Source organism: Triturus cristatus, chromosome 8, assembly GCF_964204655.1.
Source record: "Triturus cristatus chromosome 8, aTriCri1.1, whole genome shotgun sequence".
Taxonomy (NCBI): Eukaryota; Metazoa; Chordata; class Amphibia; order Caudata; family Salamandridae; genus Triturus; species Triturus cristatus.
Genome location: NC_140591.1, coordinates 1,700,305,058 through 1,700,330,689, shown reverse-complemented (window position 1 = coordinate 1,700,330,689; position 25,632 = coordinate 1,700,305,058).

The following is a 25,632-nucleotide window of genomic DNA, read 5'->3' as shown; positions in this document are numbered from 1 at the left end:
GGTGATAACGAAAGAGAAGGAAGGGAGACAGGGTGTCTAGGAAAAAGCAGGCCAGAAGTGGAAAGAAGATACAAGGATAGGAGGCACGATGGAGACAAACAGAGAGAAATATGTCAAAGCTCTAGATAGAGTGAGAGGAGCAGGAAAATAGAGAAATAAAGTGGGTAAACGAAAGGTGGAAATAGAAAAAAATACACAGAGGGATAAATGTATGTTAATAGGAGGTAAGAATGGCTGTGTAAATTAAATAAGATGTCAAAGAGGGAGAAAGATAGAAAAAACAAGTTACTTGCCTGTACACTATGGTTCTCCAGTATTGATATCTTTTATAGATTCACATGCTTGAATCTTCCCCATCGTCATGGTGGGAGTCCCACGGTAACAGTAGAAATAGTAGTACTGAATACATTACATAGACCTCCATAGAGAGAAAATTCACTTGAGCACTCTATCGGACTCATTTTATAACATCCAAAGTTCAACCAATCACAGCAGAGACCTCAGAGTAACCCTCTCCACAGAGCTACCACACCTCAGATTTCGAGCAAGTGTGCAAATATATATATTATCCACTGGCGGTCGCCAGTAGATAGTTATAGTTAGGACCGTGTTTCCATAGGAAATCCGCAACATTCTATTTGGAATAACTTTGGCGCCGGTTGACGAATCCTCGCGAAATTTTCAAAATAGGTGGGGCGCTCCGCTCCTACCCTGAAAGTCTCGGGGGGATTCGTCAAGCGGGGGCTGAGAAAAAAGGGGGGTCCCAAAACGCGTTTTTCCCATGCAATTTTCCATAGGGACCTTTAGTCCAAGGTACAGCCCGAACGGCTGAACAGAATTACTTGAAATTTGGCAGAGAGGTAGTCCTCAGCTCAGGGATGTGCCTTTTGCATATATGGTGTCAATCTGTTCAGTAGTTCCTGAGAAAATCAAAAGTAAAATCACATACATATCTGGGCAGAGCCTAACGACACATCTCATCGTGAGATCTGATTGGCTGTCAGTACTTCATCCAAGAAGTGTTGGCAGCCATCTTGGGACCAATATACATGATAGCACCTCATTAAAAAGCATTGCAGTTAATAGAAGGTTTTGAGACTTTAGTTACATTATAAATCATTTGTTGATGGTACCATACTCATTTTAGGAATTGTGGTGTGTTCTAAGGTGATTTTACCATGTGAAAAAGCCTTCTGCTGTGATATCATGAACCATGTTTGAGAGAAAACTATTTTCTCATGCTTTTCCCACAGAGGTTTGGAAAGTGATCTATAAGCTAAACTGAGAGCATATTTTCTTTAAATTCACATTATCTTTCTCAGTCATGTAAGAATGAAGTCTGTCATTCTCAGTAAAACATGTTCAGTTCAGTAAATCTTTATTTCGCTGATTAGAAATCAACATAAAAAGTACAAAATACAAATACAATATACAGTGTACAGTATATTTACATTAGATCTGAACCGACGGACATTAAAAAACAGGTTAAAAAACGAAACTTTCAAAAGGCACTTTACAAAGGGCACATTGCATTATTAATTCATCATAATTCAATCACGGGTATTCCTCAATCTTACCGACACTCTCAAGAAATTTACAATCGAGCACAAAGTGCGGGTGTCCACGGACATTTGTAAAAAATTCAGGGCACTCTTGGCTTCACGTATTTTAGCCTCCTTTAGGATATGAACAAGAAATTTGCGACGGGGATTTGGTAAAAAGAACACAGAAGTACAAAATGAAGGGTGTCCTGCGGAGACCTATTGTCGCAGCCGCAGGCTCCCTTCTGCTCAACCGTTACTGTGAAACCTGGAGGATAAGCTAAAATGTGGTGTAACACGTTGAGCCTAAAACGGCACATTAAAAATCTGTCCTGGTGATTATGCATTAGATATAAATAGGGCTCCATTCCTGCTCCATTACTTACTCGGTGGGTGTGCTAGAACTGATTTCTTTAAGGAGTCAGTGCTTACTCTTTGTGCTTCAAATTTATCCAGTAGCTCTCTTTTAATCTGGTGTCTACATGTGGGGGTAATGGAGGTAGGATCACTGAAAAGAGATAGGTGGTCGATTGAAGCCAATGTCTCTTTTATGTACCTCAGCCATGGGATACGTAAGTGGTTGTCCATTTGCAAGCAGTCCCGGGCTATTTGCCTGCTTAGTTCCGCTGCGGGATTTACCCATAACCTGAGCCATAACATAATGGGTCTCACCTTTACCAAGTCGGTGATATAAGGTAACTCCAGTTCTGTGTGTGTTATTCCTGCTGGGGTACCCTGTGGTAGCTTCAATATCCTCCTAAAAAATGTATCTTCCTCCAGTTGCAGGGGCCTTACATCTCTAAATCCCCAGACCTCCGCTCCGTAAATGGCTTTTGCAGTGCTGACCGCCACATACAGATTCATCACCTGTTCCGGCGACCACCTCCCCAGTCTACGAGCAAAGTTATGAATAACCCCATTTGCCGATACCGGCTTTCTGCATCTATCCTCCATTAACAGATCAAACTTTGTATCCCCGTCAAACAGTAGACCCAAACAAGAAAAAGAGCTCACTGTTTCCAATTTGTGCGACCCTATTTTAAAAGCAAATTTCCGGCTTGGTTTCTTGCCAGCTATCATGACATACGATTTGCTCAAATTTACGGACAAATCTAATTCGTCCATAAACTCCACAAATCCATTGACCAATTGTTGTAGGCTCACGGCCGTCCTGGCAAGCAGGACGGCATCGTCAGCATATAAAATCAAAATCAAAAATCAGCTTTATTCGGTAAGTTGCTTACAGACCATAAAAGCAAGTACAATGTTACATTTCAACAATTATACAATAAAGATCATATGAGTTAAAAACAAACAGAATTTTAAAAGGCTCTAATGAGAGCAAACATTTAAAATATGTGCAAAGTAGTGACCTTATAAGGTGTGAAAAAACAAAGATCATTTATGATTGTGTATTTATAAGATAATAGGATATACATAAATAACCACAAACACAAGAATTCATTAAATCGTGTCGCTATAGTTTAAGAAATCATGAGTAATAAAGTTTATGAATCTTTGAAATGGGAGAAAAAGATAACCCCCTGTTAGAGTCGGGGATCTCTGGTTGGCGCAAGGTTGCCCTTGTGTCAAGCAGGAACCCTCTCCTCCACGTCAGGGTGCAGGATAACCCCTCGCGAATGACCCTTGCTCACCCTCTAGGTGCGTGGCGTGAGCAGCCAAGGCGATTCCTCAGGCGTTGGTGGTTAAGCACTTACAATCACACACACAGTAAATACATCAATCCCCCCAGAAACGGACACCAGCCTTGGATATATATAAAAATACGATTCTTTATGTAAAAATAGGTATATATATCTCAGCAGACTTATCACAAGACCAATAACGTTTTCGCTATGCCACCAGGTTGTAAAGCGGGCAACTGTTCGTTGTTCGTAGCTTCAAATGGATACTTTGTAGTTCTCTTGCAAATGTTACTTGTGGTTCCAGTACTCACAGGGATCGGCTCCTGCGAACGGGGAAATAAGGCGTTGCGGGCCCCGAGCCCGATACTGGAGCTTCTTTCGTGATGTGGAGAGCCGGCACAGGTCGGTGCGACTCTCAGCTTGGGAAGTGTTCTTGGGTCCTCAATCAGCAGGTGTGGGCACGTAGGCAGGCGCGGCCAGCGACCCTTTAGCACGGCGGTGCAGGAGGGTCTCCACAGCGGGGGCGGCGCGGCCTGAGATGTCCGGGGATAGCGAAGCGGGGTCGCAGGGCACGGTCAGTGCAGCTGGATGACCCGGCGTAGATCACAGTCGTCGGACGGCTTCCGGCGGGAGGGGTGATAGCGCGGTCAGCGCGCTCCAGTAGCAGGCGGTGACAGGGATGCAGGCGGCCTGGCCCGGGGACAGAGAGCGGCTCGGGACGGAGCGGGGCTCTCACGGGTTGGAGGCAGGCGAGCTTCTGAGTGTCACGGCCCTAGGAGGGGCGATGAGGGGCGCAGTCTCTTTTCCAGCGGGATGCCCACACGGCTCGAATTGGAGGATGAGCAAGAAGCACAGAGAACCCACTGTTCCTGGGGTTCAGTTCAGGGGGCAAGCTCAGATCAAGCCCTTGGAGAATGTTCAAGCACAAAGTAGCAAACTCTTTTCAGTAAGTCTCTTCCTCTCCTTTCTCAGCAAGGCAAGCAGCAGGCCAGCTCCTCCAGCGTCTTCTTCTCCTTCTAGTCGGGCAGAGGTTCTTTTTGGTAAAACAGGATTCTGATTTCTTAGGAGCCAGGCTCCTACTTTTATACCATGATTCTTTTGTTCTTTAGCGCCAGGGGGCCTGGGCCTGGCTCAGTCCAGTTCTGGAGCACTTTGTTATGGTGACTCTGCTCTTTCCTTTCAGCAGCAGGGCAGAGACATCAGCCGCTCCACAGGGGGCGGCGCCGGCTTTGTGGTGGCAGAGCACAGGTCTATTCAAGAGTCAAGGTGTACTCCTCCCACCCATCCTGGTGTCATCTCTCTACCCACCACCTGGCAGCCAACCTGTCTCTGGGGGATCCCCAACCCTGCTCCTCACTGTTGCCAGGCAGAACACACACACACAGCAGAGGCGGACTGAGATGGTCAGGTCAGTAAATACTAACTTTCTAAAAGTAGTATTTACAAACCCAGGATACTAAAATAAACTTGACTACAAGAAGTATTTTATTATTCTGAGTTCAGGCATACTAAACTTGACATTCTACCATGCTCTCTGAGTCCACTGGGGTCACAGCGTGTAGCGACTCCAGCAGCCCATTCTGGCCTATGGAGAGCAGGTAGCCTTCAATAGTGAAAAACGAAAATGGCTGTAATTCACTACTAAGCCATGCCACACACATCAGGGCATGTCCTACCTTATGCCTACAATGCACCCTGCCCTTGGGCCTACCAGAGGGGTGGCTAATATGTAGGTAAGGGAAGGTTTAGGGACTGGCAAGTGGGGGCACTTGCGCAGTCAGCGCGACGGTCCCAGACCGCGCACAGGGTCTGCGGTGACAGACCCTAGACACATTTTACAAAGCCGCTTTCTGTGGGTGGCGCAACCAGCGCTGCAAGCCCACCAGCAGCATTGGCATTCACAAGCCCTGGCACCCCTGGTGCACTGTACTGGGGACTGACAGTGAATCCAATAAACCAATCATGGACATCAATGACAGGTACACTTTACCTAGGGAGCACTTGCACTGCGGCACGGATTAGCCGTGGCGCAGTGCCCTGAGCGGACAACACCAGCAAAACAATCGAGGCACACCATCAAAAAGTGGAAGGGAAACTCACGCCAAGGTGCCAGGTCTAACACGTGTCCCCTCCAGCTGAAATGTGGGGAGAACTACCCTTGCCCAGGGGGTTCCTCGTCACTAAGGCGGAAATACCTGGACAGACCGTCAGCGTTGGCGTGATCTGTACCAGGACGGTGTTCCACCGTAAAGTCCATACCCTGCAGGGAGATGGACCACCTCAACAGCTTCGGGTTTTCACCCCTCATTTGCATCAACCATCTGAGGGGCCTGTGGTCTGTCTGAACCCGGAAGTGAGACCCAAACAAGTAGGGTCTTAGCTTCTTCAGCGCCCAGACCACAGCAAATGCTTCTCGCTCAATTGCACTCCACCTACTTTCCCGTGGAAGTAACCTCCTACTGATGAAGGCTACGGGTTGGTCCCAGCCCTCCTCAGTCATCTGTGAGAGAACAGCCCCTACACCATGCTCTGAAGCGTCTGTCTGTACTAGGAGTTCCTTGGAGAAGTCAGGGGCCAAGAGCACGGGCGCCGTGCACATGGCAGTCTTCAGGGTGTCGAAAGCTTTCTGACAGGTGTCAGTCCAAATCACGTTCCTGGGCTGCTTCTTGGAAGTCAGCTCTGTCAAGGGGGCAACGATCGTTCCATAGCCCTTGACAAACCTCCTGTAGTACCCAGTGAGCCCCAGGAAGGCCCTCACTGCGGTCTGCGTCTTGGGGGGTTCCCAAGCCAGGATGGTCTCGATTTTGGGTTGCAAGGGTGCCACCTTGCCACTCCCCACTTGGTGTCCCAAGTACACCACGGAACCCTGCCCGATCTGGCACTTGCTTGCCTTGATCGTGAGGCCTGCTCGGCGCAGAGCCATCAACACTTCCCAGAGGTGGCGCAGGTGTTCGGGTCAGGTGGCACTGAACACTGCGATGTCATCCAGGTAGGCGGCACTGAACGCATCCAGCCCAACCAGTACCTGGTTGACCAACCTCTTAAAGGTGGCAGGGGCATTCTTCATTCCAAATGGCATGACTCGGAACTGGAAGTGCCCATCTGGTGTAGAGAATGCTGACCTCTCTTCGGCCCCATCGGTCAAGGCGATCTGCCAGTACCCAGACGTTAAATCAAACGTGCTGAGGAACCGGGCAGCCCCCAGCCGATCAATGAGCTCATCAGCTCTGGGGATGGGGTGCGCGTCAGTCTTCGTTACTGAATTGAGTCCTCTGTAGTCCACACAGAACCGGAGTTCAGGTGTGGCTCCCGGCGTAGCAGCTTTGGGGACCAAGACCACGGGGCTGGACCAAGGACTGCTGGAGGACTCAACCACCCCTAGCGCAAGCATTTTGGAGACCTCCTCCTTAATGCAAGCTCTGACCCTGTCAGTTACCCTGTAAGCCTTGTGCTTTACAGGTAAGCTGTCTCCTGTGTCCACATCATGGACGCACCAATCTGTGACACCAGGAACCAGGGAGAATCGGTCGGAAAACTGTCCCAGCAAGTGGCGGCAATCTTCCTGTTGTTCGGGCGTCAGGGTGGGTGAGAGGTTAACTCCATCCACTGACCCATCTTTCTCAGAGGCCACTAAGAGGTCAGGAAGAGGCTCGGTCTCCTCTTCCATTCCATCATCAGTGGCCAGCAGCATGCCCACCTCGGTCCTCTCTAAGTGGGGCTTAAGGCGGTTAACATGTAGGACCCTCAAAGGGTTCCTGGGAGTCTGCATGTCCACCAAGTAGGTGATAGGACTTTTGCGCTCCACAACCTCAAATGGACCCGTCCACTTATCCTGAAGTGCACAAGGCTCCACTGGGGCCAAGACCCACACCTTTTGTCCAGGTTGAAGCTCTACCAGAGTGGCATTCCGGTCGTACCACCGCTTCATCTCCTCCTGGCTGGCTTCCAGGTTTGCCTCAGCAAGTTGCCTGAAACGCCGAGTCTGGTTTCGGAAGGCCAGCATGTAACTATATACATTCTGGGGAGGTTTCCTGGGAGATTGCTCCCAGCCTTCCTTTACCAAACTCAGAGGTCCTCTTACCGGGTGACCATACAGAAGCTCAAAGGGGCTGAACCCTAGAGACTTCTGTGGCACCTCTCGGTAAGCGAAGAGCAGGCATGGCAAGAGGACGTCCCACTTACGCCTCATTGGACCGTCCAGGCCCATGATCATGCCTTTGAGGGTTCGGTTGAATCTCTCAACCAACCCATTTCCTTGGGGGTGGTAAGGAGTGGTGAACTTGTAAGTTACCTCACACTCCTTCCACAGGGATTTCATATATGTGGATATGAAATTGGTCCCCCTGTCGCTCACCACCTCTAGAGGGAATCCCACTCGGGAGAAAATTCCCATCAGTGCCCGTCCCACCACGGGGGCCGTCACTGTCCTCAGAGGGATGGCTTCAGGGTACCGGGTGGCATGGTCCACCAAGACCAGGATGAACCTGTTGCCCAGGGCTGTCTTGGGGTCCAGAGGCCCCACAATATCAATACCCACTCGTTGGAATGGCGTACCGACCACAGGAAAAGGTTGCAGAGGAGCCTTATGCTTCCCTCCGCTCTTACCACTTGCCTGGCAAGTCTGACAGGTTCGGCAGTAGGAATCTGAATTCTTGTGCATTTGGGGCCAGTAAAAGTGGGTGACAAGCCTGTCATAGGTCTTGTCCATCCCCAAATGTCCTGCTAACGGCACATCATGAGCCAGCCCCAGTAGGAAGGTTCTGAACTTCTGGGGTACCACCAGCACACGGGCTGACCCAGGTTCAGCAGCCTTAGGCTCGGAATACAGGAGGTCACTCTCCCAGTACACGTAGTGTGTTTTGGCCTGAACACCGTTGGCCTGGTCTGCAGCCTGTTGCCGCATACCCACGAGAGAAGGGCATTCTTTCTGCTCCCTGCAGAATTCCTCCCTGGAGGGACCTCCTTCTTGCTGCCAATGGGTCAGCTCAGGCAGATCTCCCAGTTCGGCAATCTGTTCCCCGGTAGGCTCCAGAGCATCCCCCTCAGGGTCTACTTCCTCCTGGGCCGTGGGAACTTCGGGGGCCGGTTTCCCGCGCCTCCTGCGCCTTCTCCCTAAGGCCGGTTCCTGGACCTCTCCCTCAGGCTCCAGGACCCTCTCAACACCCCTACTGGCTGCCATGGACCGGGTGGTCACGCACGCCCAGTCGGGTAGACCCACCATCCTCAGATGCGTGGTCTTCTCCACCTTTTCCCAAGGGGAGCTCTCCAGGTCGTTCCCTAGCAGACAGTCTACAGGCATGTCAGTTCTCACAGCGACTTGTAGAGTACCAGAGACCTCCCCCCACTCAAAGGGAACTTGAGCCATTGGACAACGACTCTCTACGTTGTCAGCATTGACAACCCTACAGTAGGCATTGGGTACAATTTGCTCTTGAGACACCAGGTGTTGCCTCACCGAGGTCACGCTGGCTCCTGTATCTCTAAGAGCCTCAACCTTCTTTCCATTGATGGTCACCACCTGCCCATATTTCTTAGTGTTAGAGGGCAGGTAGGTTACAGGGACCATCTCACTGTCTCCTAGCGAGACTAGGGTCATCTGCCCGGGACCCCCACCCTCCTGGACTGCTACCTCCTCCCCAAAGTTAACACTAGCTACTTGCCGGGGTGGAGCACCAGTGGGTGCGGTCTTACCAAACAGGCGACACTTAGGATCAGAGGCAATGTGACCCGGGTCACCACACCTATAACAATTGAAGGGCCCCTTTGGAACAGGTCTACCTGTCGGGGCCCCGTTCTGCTGCGGGGGTGGGGGAGGCTGAGAACCCTTCTGCTGGTTCCCTTGGGAATTACTTTGGGGGCCTTTTTGGAACCCCTTCTGTTTACCCTTGTCCCCCCCACTCTTCTGCTGGGGACCCTGCCCACCTTTGGCGGAGTCCCCCACTTGACCCTTGTGGACCCTGGTGCTGAGCCAGCGGTCCGCCTCCTCAGCAAGCTTCCTCGGGTTGGACAGCTTGCTATCTATCAGGTGCTGGCGTAGCTCAGGAAAACATTGACTGGACAAGTGCTCCCATGCAATTAAATCAAGCAGCCCTTGATAATCATTCACTTTGCTACCCTTCACCCAACCATCCAGCGCTCTGCAGAAAAAGGTCACATACTCCACATACGTACTCTCAGGGATCTTCTTGGTCTCCCTGAACCTCTGTCTATATAGCTCAGGAGTTAACCCATACCTGGTCATTAAAGCTTCCTTCATATGGGGGTATGAGGTCTGGACTTCTAAGGGCAAATCTAACAGTGTGTCCCGTCCTTCCGCAAGGAACCTTCCCCACAACCCCGCTCCCCAGTCTTTCTCAGGGACCCGGTGTGAGGACATGGCCACCTCGTAGGCTCTAAACCACTGCCCTATGTCATCCTTTCTAAAATACTCCTTTACTACATCTTTGGGGATGTACACCTTGGACTCTACCTGCGCTGGTGGAGTGCTGCCACCAGAAGGAGCGGTGTCCAAACTTTTCGCCTTCAGCTCCAACTCCTTCAATCTTATATCATGATCCATTTGGCGTTGTTGTGCCCCCAGGGCCAACTTCTGCTTTTCCATTTCCATTTGTCCTGCCAACTTTGCCATCTCCATTGCATGCGCCCTGTCGGCTGCCCTGTCTGCCAGCTCCTCTGGCGACCGGACTCTGCTGGGTTCCTCAAGGTTGTCGGGTGGAACGATGTCCCCCGCATTCCGTGGGTCTCGTGACTCCTTCCTGGCTCTCAACGCCTTGGTGTACTGGGGCTTCCTCTTGAATCCAGCATGGGGGACTCTGAATTTTACACTGTAGCCTTTCAATTGCTCCATCGTGTAGCCTTCCAGTCTCTCCCAATCCACCTCATCTATTCCAGAAATCACGGAGAGCGCTCTTCCAGCAGAGAGTGAGCCAGGCATGGTTGCAGTAATGGCAGATGTCTCAACAAAGTTCAACAATTAAAAACCTGTGGCTGCGTTATTTGGTCTGCTCTCACTATCTGGTGATTAATAATTCACTGTATGCAAATTACAAGTGCAAATCCGAAATCCCAACCGCTGCCAACAATGTTAGAGTCGGGGATCTCTGGTTGGCGCAAGGTTGCCCTTGTGTCAAGCAGGAACCCTCTCCTCCACGTCAGGGCGCAGGATAACCCCTCGCGAATGACCCTTGCTCACCCTCTAGGTGCGTGGCGTGAGCAGCCAAGGCGATTCCTCAGGCGTTGATGGTTAAGCACTTGCAATCATACACACAGTAAATACATCAATCCCCCCAGAAACGGACACCAGACTTGAATATATATAAAAATACGATTCTTTATGTAAAAATAGGTATATATATCTCAGCAGACTTATCACAAGACCAATAACGTTTTCGCTATGCCACCAGGTTGTAAAGCGGGCAACTGTTCGTTGTTCGTAGCTTCAAATGGATACTTTGTAGTTCTCTTGCAAATGTTACTTGCGGTTCCAGTACTCACAGAGATCGACTCCTGCGAACGGGGAAATAAGGCGTTGCGGGCCCCGAGCCCGATACTGGAACTTCTTTCGTGATGTGGAGAGTCGGCACAGGTCGGTGCGACTCTCGGCTTGAGAAGTGTTCTTGGGTCCTCAATCAGCAGGTGTGGGCACGTAGGCAGGCGCGGCCAGCGACCCTTTAGCACGGCGGTGCAGGAGGGTCTCCACAGCGGGGGCGGCGCGGCCTGAGATGTCCGGGGATAGCGAAGCGGGGTCGCAGGGCACGGTCAGTGCAGCTGGATGACCCGGCGTAGATCACAGTCGTCGGACGGCTTCCGGCGGGAGGGGTGATAGCGCGGTCAGCGCGCTCCAGTAGCAGGCGGTGACAGGGATGCAGGCGGCCTGGCCCGGGGACAGAGAGCGGCTCGGGACGGAGCGGGGCTCTCACGGGTTGGAGGCAGGCGAGCTTCTGAGTGTCACGGCCCTAGGAGGGGCGATGAGGGGCGCAGTCTCTTTTCCAGCGGGATGCCCACACGGCTCGAATTGGAGGATGAGCAAGAAGCACAGAGAACCCACTGGTCCTGGGGTTCAGTTCAGGGGGCAAGCTCAGATCAAGCCCTTGGAGAATGTTTAAAGCACAAAGCAGCAAAGTCTTTTCAGCAAGTCTCTTCCTCTCCTTCTTCAGCAAGGCAAGCAGCAGGCCAGCTCCTCCAGCGTCTTCTTCTCCTTCTAGTCGGGCAGAGGTTCTTTGTGGTAAACAGGATTCTGATTTCTTAGGAGCCAGGCTCCTACTTTTATACCATGATTCTTTTGTTCTTTAGCGCCAGGGGGCCTGGGCCTGGCTCAGTCCAGTTCTGGAGCACTTTGTTATGGTGACTCTGCTCTTTCCTTTCAGCAGCAGGGCAGAGACATCAGCCGCCCCACAGGGGGCGGCGCCGGCTTTGTGGTGGCAGAGCACAGGGCTATTCAAGAGTCAAGGTGTACTCCTCCCACCCATCCAGGTGTCACCTCTCTACCCACCACCTGGCAGCCAACCTGTCTCTGGGGGATCCCCAACCCTGCTCCTCACTGTTGCCAGGCAGAACACACACACACAGCAGAGGCGGACTGAGATGGCCAGGTCAGTAAATACTAACTTTCTAAAAGTAGTATTTACAAACCCAGGATACTAAAATAAACTTGACTACAAGAAGTATTTTATTATCCTGAGTTCAGGCATACTAAACTTGACATTCTACCATGCTCTATGAGTCCACTGGGGTCACAGCGTGTAGCGACTCCAGCAGCCCATTCTGGCCTATGGAGAGCAGGTAGCCTTCAATAGTGAAAAATGAAAAGGGCTGTAATTCACTACTAAGACATGCCACACACATCAGGGCATGTCCTACCTTATGCCTACAATGCACCCTGCCCTTGGGCCTACCAGAGGGGTGGCTAATATGTAGGTAAGGGAAGGTTTAGGGACTGGCAAGTGGGGGCACTTGCGCAGTCAGCGCGACGGTCCCAGACCGCGCACAGGGTCTGCGGTGGCAGACCCTAGACACATTTTACAGGGCCGCTTTCTGTGGGTGGCGCAACCAGCGCTGCAAGCCCACCAGCAGCATTGGCATTCACAAGCCCTGGCGCCCCTGGTGCACTTTACTGGGGACTGACAGTGAATCCAATAAACCAATCATGAGCATCAATTACAGGTACACTTTACCTAGGGAGCACTTGCACTGCGGCACGGATTAGCCGTGGCGCAGTGCCCTGAGCGGACAACACCAGCAAAACAATCGAGGCACACCATCAAAAAGTGGAAGGGAAACTCACGCCAAGGTGCCAGGTCTAACACCCCCCAACTGCAAAACTAGGATGCTTTGGGGGATATACCCAAAACAACGTTTGGTATCTTATGATTACAATACTCCATCTTGAAATCTATAGTTGTAATAAGTCTTCTTTGCACAGTTTTGAAGAGGGACAAGAAAACCTTGTAGAAAAATATTAACAATAACGTACAATTTGATTAAAAAAAAATAATTCCATATAAAAAATTATCATCAATACAGTTTAGAAATATATTCTGGCATTTAACCTCAGATAACCAGCTGTACATCCTCAAAGATTTTTCCTGTGATAAAAGATACATTTAAGAAAAGTACTAACAGATAGGCAGACAAATTCAGAATCCAGGAATTGCAGCCATAACATGGCTGGGCGACACTTCTTGAAACCTAACCGTTTCAGTACGGGGACTAACCAAAGTTTGCGATGTGGGGTATAATATTTGCAAAACAGAATAGTATGCATTGTAGATTGCTCTGCTGTTTCATCGCATGGGCACACCGGCAAAAATTTCTCCCACGTATTTTTAGAAGGAAAGGCTACCATCCTATGGAAGATGTTTAGCCTAAATCTGGTCAATAGGAATCGCTCAAACTGTGACTGAACATACGTCAGGTATGGTTCAATCTCCAAAGTTGTCATCACTAACATGGAGTGGCGAACCGAAGGTTTCTGGACCTCTGCGCACATACGTGATTCTTCGACGTGGGACAGTGCCCTTATTTTTAATTCCTTCTTAGGTATTTCAGAAATAAGTTCTGGTGCCAGATAGTATTTACCCAATCCTAGGTCTGTTAAAAAATGTTTTATGTACATCAGCCACTCAATCTTCCCCACGTGGTCCAATGACATGCAATCTACCAGTAACTTCTTTGTGAAGGTATTTTTAGTCGAAGTCCAAACGCGATACCACAATAGGAGTGGTTCAATTTTTGCAAGGTCCTCGATGTGAGAAATACCCAATTCAGTATGGGAAGCGAAGGTGGAGACTCGTTTTGGAACCGCCAGAATAAATCTCAAAAAGTTATTTTCTGCCACCTGAAGAGAGCCAGTATTTTTATGACCCCAAAGGCCTGCTCCGTACAGTGCTGTTGAAAGGCACTTCGCTTTGTAAATTCGAAGAAGCTCTACAGGTGGTCTCTTGCCCAATTTTTGTGAGAATTTTATTAGGGCAGCATTTGCCCTAAGAAGGTGGTGTTTACGGGCCTCTATGGCTGGTTTCCAATTTAGCTTCGCTTCCATCATTACTCCAAGATATGGGTATTGGTCCGTTAGTTCTAGCCTTTCCTTATCTAAATAGATACTGTTCCCCCTTTTTCTGCCCTGCCCCGCCACCATGACGAAAGTTTTTTTTATGTTTATTCGAAGATCTAATTTGGCCATGAAACTTGCGTACCGTTCCGTTGCTTTATGTAATTCTAGAGGGGTACGTGCAAGTATCACGGCGTCATCCGCATATAAGAGTGCTGGTATTAAGCGTTCGCCAACTCGTGGGAGGTCCTGAGCCCCCTCTAACATCTCCATCTCAAGACCATTAGTGTATAACGAGAAGAGGAAGGGGGCCAGGACACAACCCTACCTTGCACCACGCTCTACAGCGAATGAGTTCGAGAGTTCTCCCCGGACTCCAAATCGTACCCTGGCAGAGGCCTTCATGTATAATTCACGGAGAAAAGATATCAAGGTCTGGTCCACGCCCATTTTACTAAGAACTATCCATAACTTTGAGTGAGAAACACAATCAAAAGCCGCGGACAGGTCAACATAAACCATATACAATCTACCCCGCTTTGCAGAGACATATTTACCCATAATTAGGGACAAATTTAGGGCCTGCTCTATTGTCCCAAAGCCCTCCCTGAAACCAAACTGGATATCAGAGAGGACCCCGTCATCGTCCACCCACTCCTGGAGTCGCTGGAGAACCACTCTGCCCAGTACCTTCCCCAGAGAGTCCAGGAGCGAGATAGGACGATAGCAGGAGACATCCTCCCTGTCTCCCTTCTTAAAAACAGGGACCATAATTGATTGTGTCCAGGATTTAATTAGGCCACACTTCATTACTGCGTCAAATACCCTTTTTAGGATGGGAGTCCACAGTTCTAGATTAGATTTTAAAAAATCCACTGGCACACCATCCGGGCCAGGGGCTTTCCCACTTTTGCTTGCTTTGACTGCATTGGTAATTTCAGTTAGTGTAATATCTATTGAAATTGGAAAGGAGTTGGGCTGGGTACTAGAAACATTGTCTTCTGTGGATTCCACTTCTGGAGTTTTGGCAAAGATTCTTGAGAAGTGGTTTACCCACGTTGGGCCATCGATTGCCACGTCTATCATTGGATGGTTGCTATTATCTTGCAAGAATGGCGCCCTGAGCAGTTTCCAGAAGGCATCAGTATGTCTAGTCAGGGAACTCTCGTGAAGTTGGTCCCATAATGTTTGTTTCAGTTCTTGTTTCCTGCCCTTGCAAGCTGAGGTGTAGGTTCTTCTTAGCCTCCTAATCTCATCCTGATCTCTAGGGATTTTTGAGAGGGCTTGCTTTAGTTTTTTATGTGCTATAGAGCAACTATGGTCAAACCACCCTCTTTTTCTCCTCCCATTACTTTTACACTTTTTAGTTAACTGTTCCTTTACCTTATCTAAAATTTCCCCGATGTTATCCAAAACCTCCTGGTCCCCCGTGTTGGTATCTAGGCATTTTACTACTGCCTCATATGTCGCACGGACCACCATTTTTGTTAAATCTACGGTGTCTATCTTACCCCAGCCTAGGGTGTAACCGTTTATTTTTTTGAGGTATATTTCGTGCTGGGTAAGAATGGAATTTATAGACGAAAGCGGAAACTGACCTTGATCCAAGGATAGAATTATAGTCAGGGCAGCGTGATCACTTAGAGTATTTATAAGAGTCCTAAAATTTCCAACCTTATTTACTAATGAGGCTGTAGCCAATATATAATCGATTGTCGACTCACAGCCCCTTCCCAGATAGGTTGGTTCCAACTGGCCGTTCAGAGAATTTGGGGTATTTAATATTATGAGGCCTAATTCGGACATGGTTTCATTTAGGAAGTTTCCCACTACTGAATGACTAAAATGAATTATTTGACCATCTATTTCATCCACCATCCCGCAGAGATTGGTGTTACTTCTAGTACAGGGATGATGATTAAAATCACCCCCCCATATAATACTTGGGGGATCCTGTTTTTTTTTCTGTTTGGACCAGGTTACAAGTTTCTTACGGAGAGCCCCTAATATTCCGAGTCTGTCAGTTTCTATCAAATTATCGTATAAATTTACGACAAGAATAGTCTTTTTCCCCTCAAATGTTAGTTTTAATATCTGATAGTTTGGTTCTAATTCAAGGGGTGTGATCTCTAGGCCCGGTAGAGTGTTCGCTATGTAGATCACTAGCCCACCTTTTGGTCTACCATGCGAGACAGCTTTTGCTGGAATAAAAAAGGTTTTATACCCCGTTAAATGTAACTCAGATGTTACCCATGTCTCCTGTAAGCAAATCACATGGTATTCCTGTACATAATTTAACATAGTCCCATCTATAATTTTCTCTTGAGCCCCGCGATGTTCCAGAATAAAAATTGTATTCTTAAACTTTTCTGGGTTTCATCAGTTCTTTCAATCTGATCTATTCCTTCTTGGAAGGAGCTCTTTGCGGTAGAATGGGCTCCCACTCTTAGTGTGGTAAATATACCATTTAGTGGATTATCTGGTGGATGTAGTCCATCTTCAGTGGCTAGGCTATATGATAACTCAACCATGTATTCCTGCAAAAGGGGGGTTTCTTCTTCATTTGCAGATGGTAGGTCACCTAATACATCTTGCTCTCTATCTTCTAGGGTTTTACCGATGTCATCCCCTTCCACAATTATAGGATCTTGTACAATACAGGGCTCTAAGGGAGACCGTCTTTGCGGGACTCTCCAGTGCCATCTGAGTCAGTCAACTTCATCTAATCTAAAAATAGAGAAACGATTGTATGTGGGCACGTTAAATCCATAATGTGAGGGGAAATTATAGTTGTTACTATGGAACTCCCTATGTGACTGGGGATAAGGGCAATAATTGTCCATATTTTGGCGCAGGAGTCGGGGACCCACTTCCTTCCAGTCCAAATAGGAATTTTTTGCTGGAATAGATTTCGAGTGTAAGGTTGGGTCTCTTGGATAGAAATAGCTAACGTAGTGGGTGAGATAGAGGCTCCTCCTCTTGTTTCATACCAGTCTCCGATACACCTTACTGCTCTATGGTCACTGTCAAAATTTCTCCATTGACATGGGCTGGTAATGGTCTATTCAGCTCAAGCCAATGGATAGTTTTATTTTTTAGGGCATGATGATCCTCTCTGACCCCCTTTGCAAGCTCTGGTACCCCAGCCATAATAATCGTGTAAGGGGCCGATTTGTGGTGGTAAGTCTACTATTCTTTTTATTTCTCCAGATAGCTGAGTAGGTGGTAACATTCCCTTATCGCTCCCAGCTGCTTCATTTGCTGGTTGAGAGATTTTATCTGCTAAAGGATTTTTGGTAGGTTCATTCTTATCCCCTTCCCTTTTGTTACTAGATAGGACAGTCTCCCTATTTCCCTGAGAGTTAGCTTGTGGGGAAAATTTCTCCTTACTAGTTTTTGATTTGTCTGTTTTAAACAGAGCTTTTTTCCCCTGCGTGCTGACTGCTGTTGCAGGCGCTATACTTGTGGAAGAGTGTGGTATTGACAAAATAGGAAGTATTGTATGATTACTATCAATATTTTTGTCATAAGTGCTTTGCAGTTTTGTCAGGGCGGCAGTATTCCCTTCTATTTTACTGCCCAAGCTATCTAAATGTGTACTTATCATTCGTGTTCTCTCTAATAGGGGGAGTAAGAGGGATTTCATTAGAACCTCTAATTTATTAATAAAATCTACTTCTAGGTGTAAGGTGTTTAAGGGTTTTGGGAGATTAGAAGTAGCAGGTAGGTTATTTATCTCTATGGGAAGAGAGGGTCCAGCCGGCTTGGAAGATCTTGTATTATGAGGAGCAGAAGAACTGATTTTTTGTATTTTCGTAGAATTTATCGCAGACGAAGACCCCCTTTTTTTCCTTGTTGTTTTATTTTGTATTATTTTTTTTCCCCTATAATGCTGATCTAAAGACAGTGGGGAAGCTGAGAATAATTTGGGAGTATTCGATAAACCAGATGTATTTGAAGAGGATAAGGAGAAGTTTGTGATTAGCACAGTGGTAGCGTTAGTGGTGGATGGTGTGTCATCATCATTCTCCGCCCTTAAGGCTGTTAAGGGAGTAAGGCCCTGAGCTAAGTCCAAATGTGTCCTCCCTGGAGAAACAGCTTGCGCTAATGGCCCCAGGGAGGAACGTTTCCCAGTTAGTAGGTCTATTGAAAGGCGCTTTTCTGTATCTGCTATTTCTTTTTCAAGTACATTGGAGACCCTCTTAAAAAATTGGTCAATTGACCCAGTAGCAGTTCCATGTAATGTATTTACCGTTATAGTGCGGGATTTACCCTTTTGTTTAGACATGATGGAATACTAGTTCACAAGTATTATGATGAGGGTTATCCAAGAACAAATACGCAGATACAATACAAAGATGATATACACATTAAGAGAGATAGACGGTATGGTGTGAGGTAGATCCAGTGCGATATTTAACAAGTCAATAGAACGGTGACACCAAGTCCATAAGGCAGTCTTACCGCGTCGTAAATGATAGAGGGATGGCCCGTCCCGTCCCTCTTCGTCCTTTGACGGCCTTAGACGGCCCGCCCTTTGCCCGGGCGTCGCCCGGCGCGTCCCGCACGCGTCCCGCGAAGCGGGCCTCTCCGATGTTTATGGGCACCACCTGGCGCTCTCCGCGTGTCAGCTCGACGTGCCGCCGCTGAGGCTGCCGGGAATTTGAGTCCCGGGGCGGCGACGCGATGGGTTGAAGCTGCTGGTGCTGCTGTGGTCAGTGTTGGCCCACGTATGACTCCTGGCGGTGGCGGCAGTAACAATGGCGATGTGGACCAGGCAGGGTAGGTTCTGCTGCTTTCCCGCAGCTCCGCCGGCCTCTCCGATGTTTATGGGCACCACCTGGCGATCTCCGCGCGTCAGCTCGACGCGCCGCCACTGAGGCTGCCGGGAATTTGAGTCCCGGGGCAGCGACGCGATGGGTTGAAGCTGCTGGTGCTGCTGTGGTCAGTGTTGGCCCCCGTATGACTCCTGGCGGTGGCGGCAGTAACAATGGCGATGTGGACCAGGCAGGGTAGGTTCTGTTGCTTTCCCCACCACCGAGTCGCGCTCTCTTCTGTCTGGGCAATGATCGCTCGCTCCCTCCTTAGCGTTCGAACGCGATGACCTTGGGCAAGCCTATGCCAAATGTCGGAGCTGCCGCGAGTACCTAGCTCACCTCCCGGGGACTCAGGTCTCGCTGATGATCCCAATTGCAGCCAGGTGCCGGGGCCAGGAGTTGGAGCCGCGACGTGCTGCAGCCTGCTGGAAACGCCGACTCAGCCTGCTCCAGCGTCTGCCATACCCACTGCTGCTGAGAGAGAGGAGCCAAACTACCAAACCGGCGGCGTGCGGCAAGGCGGAAAACCTGCGTCAGCATATAGTAAAACCGGTATGTGACGATTTCCAGCTTTGGGACCATCCACGTTTAAGGCAACCAACCTTCTCTCCAAATCGTTAATGTAGAGAGAGAGAACAAAAATGGGGCAAGGATACACCCCTGCCTCACTCCGCTCGTACAGGGGAAGGGATCCGTGCACCCCCCCCCCCGTTGTGTAGCGGACCCTGGCAGTGGTGTTCCAGTGCAATTCTTTTAAGATGTCAATGAGTCCAGGCTCAATTCCAAGGTTGGTCATCAGATCCCAAAGTTTGCTCCTGTTCACATTATCGAAGGCTGCCGCCAGGTCCATAAAGCCCATGAATAATGTGCCTTTGCCAGCCTTTGTGTATTTAGTTATTAATAGGTACAAATTCAGGCATTGGTCACTGGTAGACTTGCCTGGCCTAAAGCCGTATTGAGTGTCTGCTATAATGTTGTGTTCTTCTGTCCACAACATCAAGCGACTCAAAATTGCCCTGCCCAGCAGTTTGGCCGATACGTCTATCAACGATATTGGTCTGTAGCACTGTGGATTGTCCCTACACCCCTTCTTAAAAATAGGGACAACCAGTGCCGTAGACCAAGACCGTGCCAGACCCGTGGCAATTGCTGCATTTAGGACCCTTGTCATAATGGGAGCCCAAAGATCAGGGTTACTCAGGTAAAGGTCAGGTGGCGTCCCATCAGGCCCGGGTGCTTTGTTACGAGTTAGCCCTCTGATTGCTTGGGTAATTTCTTGGAGTGAGAATTCCACCTTGCCCGATCGGCATTCCTCCCATCCCGCTGTAGTCACAGTATCACTTACATGATTATACAGACTCTTAAAATGTGCCACCCACTGGTCAGGAAGAATGTTGTTACTGATCCCCGGGGAGTTTTTCTCTTGGAAGCAGGGCCTATTGATAATCCTCCAAAATTAGCTGAAGTCTCTATGTTCCCCCGCTTCCCTCAGGTCCGCCCACACTTCTGCTTGGAGCGTAATCTTCCTCTGCTTGACCTTTGTCTTATATGCCTTTCTACATAGGGCTACTGCCTGTTTATCCCTAGGGTAGATTTTGAGACATAGTTTCAATTCCCTAAGTGCTCTCGCGCATTCGGGATTAAACCAGCGTGGCTGTGTTACAATTTTTACTGGGCCTTTTGCTTTCAGGAGTTCCCCTATCATGGTGGTTAGTGCCTCAAAGGCAGAAACCAAACACCCACCTTCTACTGAGGGAACAAGACAGTCTTCAATTTGGTGTTTGCCTTTTATCACCAAAGATTTATAGAACTCCTCTGCATTGATCTTAGCCCATCTTAGTCGCCTCCCCTGGTCTGTTGGGATCAGTGTAGAGGCGGCCTGTTGAGTTCTGCTGCGTCCGTCGCTGTATTCTAGGTCCATTATCAGCGGGTTATGGTCGCTAAAGGGGCTCCAGTCTATTCTCACTCCCTTCACCCTGTCCTTTATGGCAGAGGATATCATCATAAAGTCTATAATTGAATAACAACCTCTGCCCTTAAATGTTGGAGTGAGGAAGCCATCCCTCCCCGGGGTTATCAGATCTATAGTGTGGGTCATGGCAAAGGTGTCCAGAGTTTTCATGAGGCTGTTTCCCTCCCTGTTATGCTCGAGGTGAGGCCCACTTTCTACCGGACAGGATGACCAGTCTGCATTTGCGGGAATCAGTTTGGGGCAAAGGTGGCAGTTAAAGTCACCCATGATCAAAACTGCTGGTTCCCCGCCCCTTCTCTGTTGGTTGGTCTCATGCTTTAACCTATTTTCTAGTTCCTGAGTTACTGATTCAATTCCTTCCCTGAGACTGAGTTGTAGATGTTAAATATCAGTAACCTTAGTCCCTGCCCCTGAAATTCGACTGCCTGGATTAGGTGTGACGACCATGAGGGTTCTGACCATGTGCCTTCCAGCTCTAGATTAACATACAGGGCTAGCCCACCCTTCGCTCTGCCCGATCTTCCGCCCCTTGCAGGGACAGAAAAACATTTAAAGCCTTCTAGTTGGTAGGCGGATGGGTCTAGTGCCCATGTCTCCTGCAAGGCTATGACATGGTACCCCTGGAGATTACTTATCCAGTCCACATTGTCAAATTTCCCCGCCAAACCAGCAATATTCCAGGACAGTATTTTTAGGCCTTCCCTTGGTAGTTCACTCTCCCCTTCTTCTCCCTGTGTTGATGTTATGGGATCTGCTGCCCTACTCTTGGTCCCTCCCTGACCCCCTTTGCCTGTATGTGTTTGGGTGATAACTATCCCCTTCTCTGGGATGCTATCTAGATCCCTCCCTTCCCCATACTCCTTTACCACCCATTTAGAGGCCCTTTCCTGGGGTGATTGGGATAGTCAGTCTAGTTCTTCTAAGGATTGCAAAGGACTGAATCTGTTTGCCCACTGTATGTAATCCTGCTCTCTCTTTCCCTCCTCTCTTGGCCAATTTCTAACCGCTATGTTTCTTGGTCTATCCTGGACATGGTGTAGGGGATTTGGGGCACATCTCCTGGGGTAAAAGTGTCTTAGTGGTAGGGGGCATATTGTGCTGGTGTAATTTCTATTGTAGCCTCCTAGTATATATTTTACTAACTCCGTGTCCCTAAAGTTTGCCACGATGCAGTCTCCTGCAGCATCTTTCCTCCTGCTGCCTACCCAGTTTGTTCTTCTTACTAACAGGATCTCCCCACATTCTCCTCCTCTCAGGGGCCTGTACATCCAACAAGGGCAGAGACTGTCAGTTGATTCCTTTGTGTTCTACTGCAGCTTCCCAGAGTGCTCTAAAGAACAACTAGAGCGCTAACAGTCTTACTTATGACAAAAGTATGGCACACCTGAAGCCATCTTGATTGGAATAAAGTGGTAACACTTAAAACATTTAATTTACAAAGGAACAAAATGAGGGGGTTCATTTTGCCATATAAATTATGATTAGTGCTGCAGAAAGAAAACCTAGGGCACATTTTGACTTCTGAAGTCCTCTTTTATTTCATAAAAAAATTCTGACATGCAGACTGAAACATGCACTTTGAATACCAGCAGCAGACTTGCCTGGTGAGCAGTAGCTTTACTACAGTGATCTAATGAACAACTAGAGTGCTAACATTCAGAATTTATGGAAAATGTGTGACACATCTGAATGTCTTCTTGATGGAATCAATGTAAAAAACTGAAAGTATTTCCTACTGAGGAGACTGCAGTAAATGAGGAAATTAGGAAACTTCATAACAAATAAGTCTCCCAAGATGGCCACCAGAGACAAAAGAGCCCAAATGTAGCCCAAATATCACCCAGATGTAGCCCAAGTATAGCCCAATGACAGAATGTCCCAGAGTGTTCTTAAAAACAGCTAGAGCGCTTACTGTCTTCATTATGACAAAAGTATGGCACACCTGAAGCCATCTTGATTGGAATAAACTGGTAACACTTAAAACATTTAATTTAAAAAGGAACACAATGAGGGGGTTCATTTTGCCATGTAAATTATGATTAGTGCTGAATAAAGAAAAATTAGGGCACATTTTGAGTGACTTCTCAAATCCTCTTCTATTTCATTAAAAAATTCTGATATGCAGACTGAAAGATGCACTTCTAATACTAGCAGCAGACTTCCGTGGTGAGCAGTAGCTTTACTACAGTGATCTAATGAGCAACTAGAGTGCTAACATTCAGAATTTATGGCAAATGTGTGACATATCTGAATACCTTCTTGATGGAATCAAAGTAAAAAACTGAAAGCATTTCCTACTGAGGAGACTGCAGTAAATGAGGAAATTAGGAAACTTCAAAACAAATGTAGCCCAAATGTAGCCCAAATATCACCCAGATGTAGCCCAATGACAGAAGTGTGCAAAACACTTATTTTTTGTGTATTTGCAGTTTAGACTTGTCAGGTATTGGAGTGCTTTACATGAGCACCGGTTACATCACACAAGATCAAATTCATTATGGTTGTAGACATGGGGAGATTAAGTGATTTGACCAGAATCACAGAATGTTGAGCTGAAGCAGAAACTCCAACCTGGTTCCCCAGTTGCAAAGTCTGCAGCTCTGGAAGTAACACCACACCCTCTCCCCTTGGATACAACATTTAATCAAGTGGTCAACTGGATAAAAAAACTAAGATTACAAATAATTTAAAAGTTCTTTGTCGCTATTTGAAAACTCAGAAAATATGTCCTCATTTTAGTTTTTTAGAGCACTAACCATAATTTTGATGCAAATAAGACCCTCTCATATATGTAATTTCTAAAGGAAATGCTCTAGGCATTACAGTTTTGATTACATCAAGATGACGTCAGGCGTTCCACACTTTTGTAATAAATATAGAATGTTAGCAATCTAGTTGTTCATTGGGATACTGTTGAGAGGCAGAGGTCAGGGGCACGGACTCTGAAAATTGAAGGCAGGTAGGAGAGTGCAGAGGCAACAATTTGACCACACTAGGCAGGCAGGAAGGGCAGTGGCAGCACAACAGACTATGGAGGGCAGTGGAAAGGGGGGCAGGGGCAACAAACCAACAATACAGGACTGGCAAGAGAGGCTGTGGCAATATAATAGACCATTGTGGGCAGAAGGAAGAGGCAGCGGTCATACAACCATACATGCCAACAGACCCGTTTCAGCCAGGAAACGTCCAATGTTTTTAAGCTCAAATGGGCTTTACTTGATCTGTTTCCTGTCTACAATCTTCTCTTTTTCAATGTAACTCAAAGGGGAAAATCAATACCCCAGTTTTATTTCAAAATCTCCCTCTTACCAAGTTCAAAATGTTCGCAAGTATGGTACATTGGATCATGGTAGGCAGGAGGAATTGGGGTAGGGACATGGACTCGGATAACAGAGGACAGGAGGGACATTGAGAGGTGCACCACACTGACCCTACAGGGCAGGCATCAGGGTTTGCAGCAGCACAATACACCACACAGGGCATGCGGGACGGGAGTGCAGCACAACAATCCATAGAAAGCAATAAGGAGGGGACAGGACCATGCACATGGACAACAGACAACAGAGAGGAAAGAGGCAATGGTAGCTAGCTGACCATAATGGACAGACAGGAGAGAAAGCTGCAGCATAACAGACCATAAAGGGCAGGAGGGACGGATCAGGGGCATTACAATGGAACCGACAAGCCAGGAGGGAGGGAATAGGGGTCTGCACATGGAAACAGAGGGCTGGGGGCAAGGGGGCAGGGCAGGAGCAGCAAGATGACCATGGAGGTCAGGCAGGATGGGCACTAGAAACAAGACACACCATGGAGAGCAACAGTGAGACTATGATGGCATACACACAGACCATGGAGGGAAGGTGGGAGGGGGTCAAGGAGCAGCTAGCTGACCACACAGGGAAGGTGGGAGGGGCCTTGGCAGCACAGAAGACCATGCATGGCAAGCGGGAGGGTAAGTGGCAGCACAATGGCTATGATGGGCAAGAAGGAGGGTGCAGGGGCATGCACAAAGGACCTTGGAGGATAGAAAGGAGGGTCAGGACCTGGGCACAGACAAGAAAGTTCAGGGGAAGGGGCCTCACAACAGACCGCGCGGGGCAGGCAGGAGGAGCAGTTGCAGCACAACAGACCAGGGAGGGCAGAAGGGTGTGGCAGTAAAATGGACTATGGAGGACAGGAGGAAGGGGATAGGGGCATGGCATGTGGACAGGCAGGGTGGAGGTGGTAGGGACAGGTTACAGTCATCTGACAATGCTAGGCAGGTGGGAGGGGAGCTCAACAGAACACTCAGAGTAGATAGGAGTGGCAGGTCCATGGAACATGGTGGTCAAAAAGGATGGAGCAGGGGCATGCACAAAGACATCGGAGGGCAGGGGGAAGGAGAACAGGGGCAGCAAGCTAAGCACAGAGGCTAAGCAGGAGGTCAATGATGGGCCATAGAATTGGGCAATGGAGGGCAGGAGGAGTGGACTGGTACATCATGCTAAATGGAGGGCAGTGGCAGCACATCAGACCATGCATGGCAGGAGGGAGGAGGCTAGTCCATGGATTCAGACAACAGAGGATAGGGAGGAGGTGGATGGGGCAGCAAGCTAACTGTTCAGAGAAGGTGGCTATTAGGAACTTTATTGTTTTTAAAATGTGTGTCTGTGCGAACTACTTAAAATATGAACAAGTATGCAGCATAATCTCACTTTTATTCAGGAAGAAGAGGACGTTTGGGACTGTGACTCCGGGCTCACTTGGCAGAAACATCCCCTGACCCTCCACCCCCCATCGCAAAATGTAATGCCCGTGAAAAGGGTAGGTGGACGCAGTGTTATATAGAACATAGTCCTGAGAGCACGATTGAAAATGAAAACTAGATGTAGTATATGGTATAAACTATGCACCAAAAAGTGTGATATAAGATGAACCAGGCGTGAAATATAATATGCAATACATTGTGCGCAATGACAGATTCATTGGAGAGCACGAGATAGCACAGGCACTAGCGCTTGCTATGTGATATGCGCCTTGGAGTGTAATATGCACAGGGCAGTGTTGTATAACCTAAGTAGTCTCTAAAGTTGTAATATAAAATATGTGCTGGGTAGTGTAACATTGC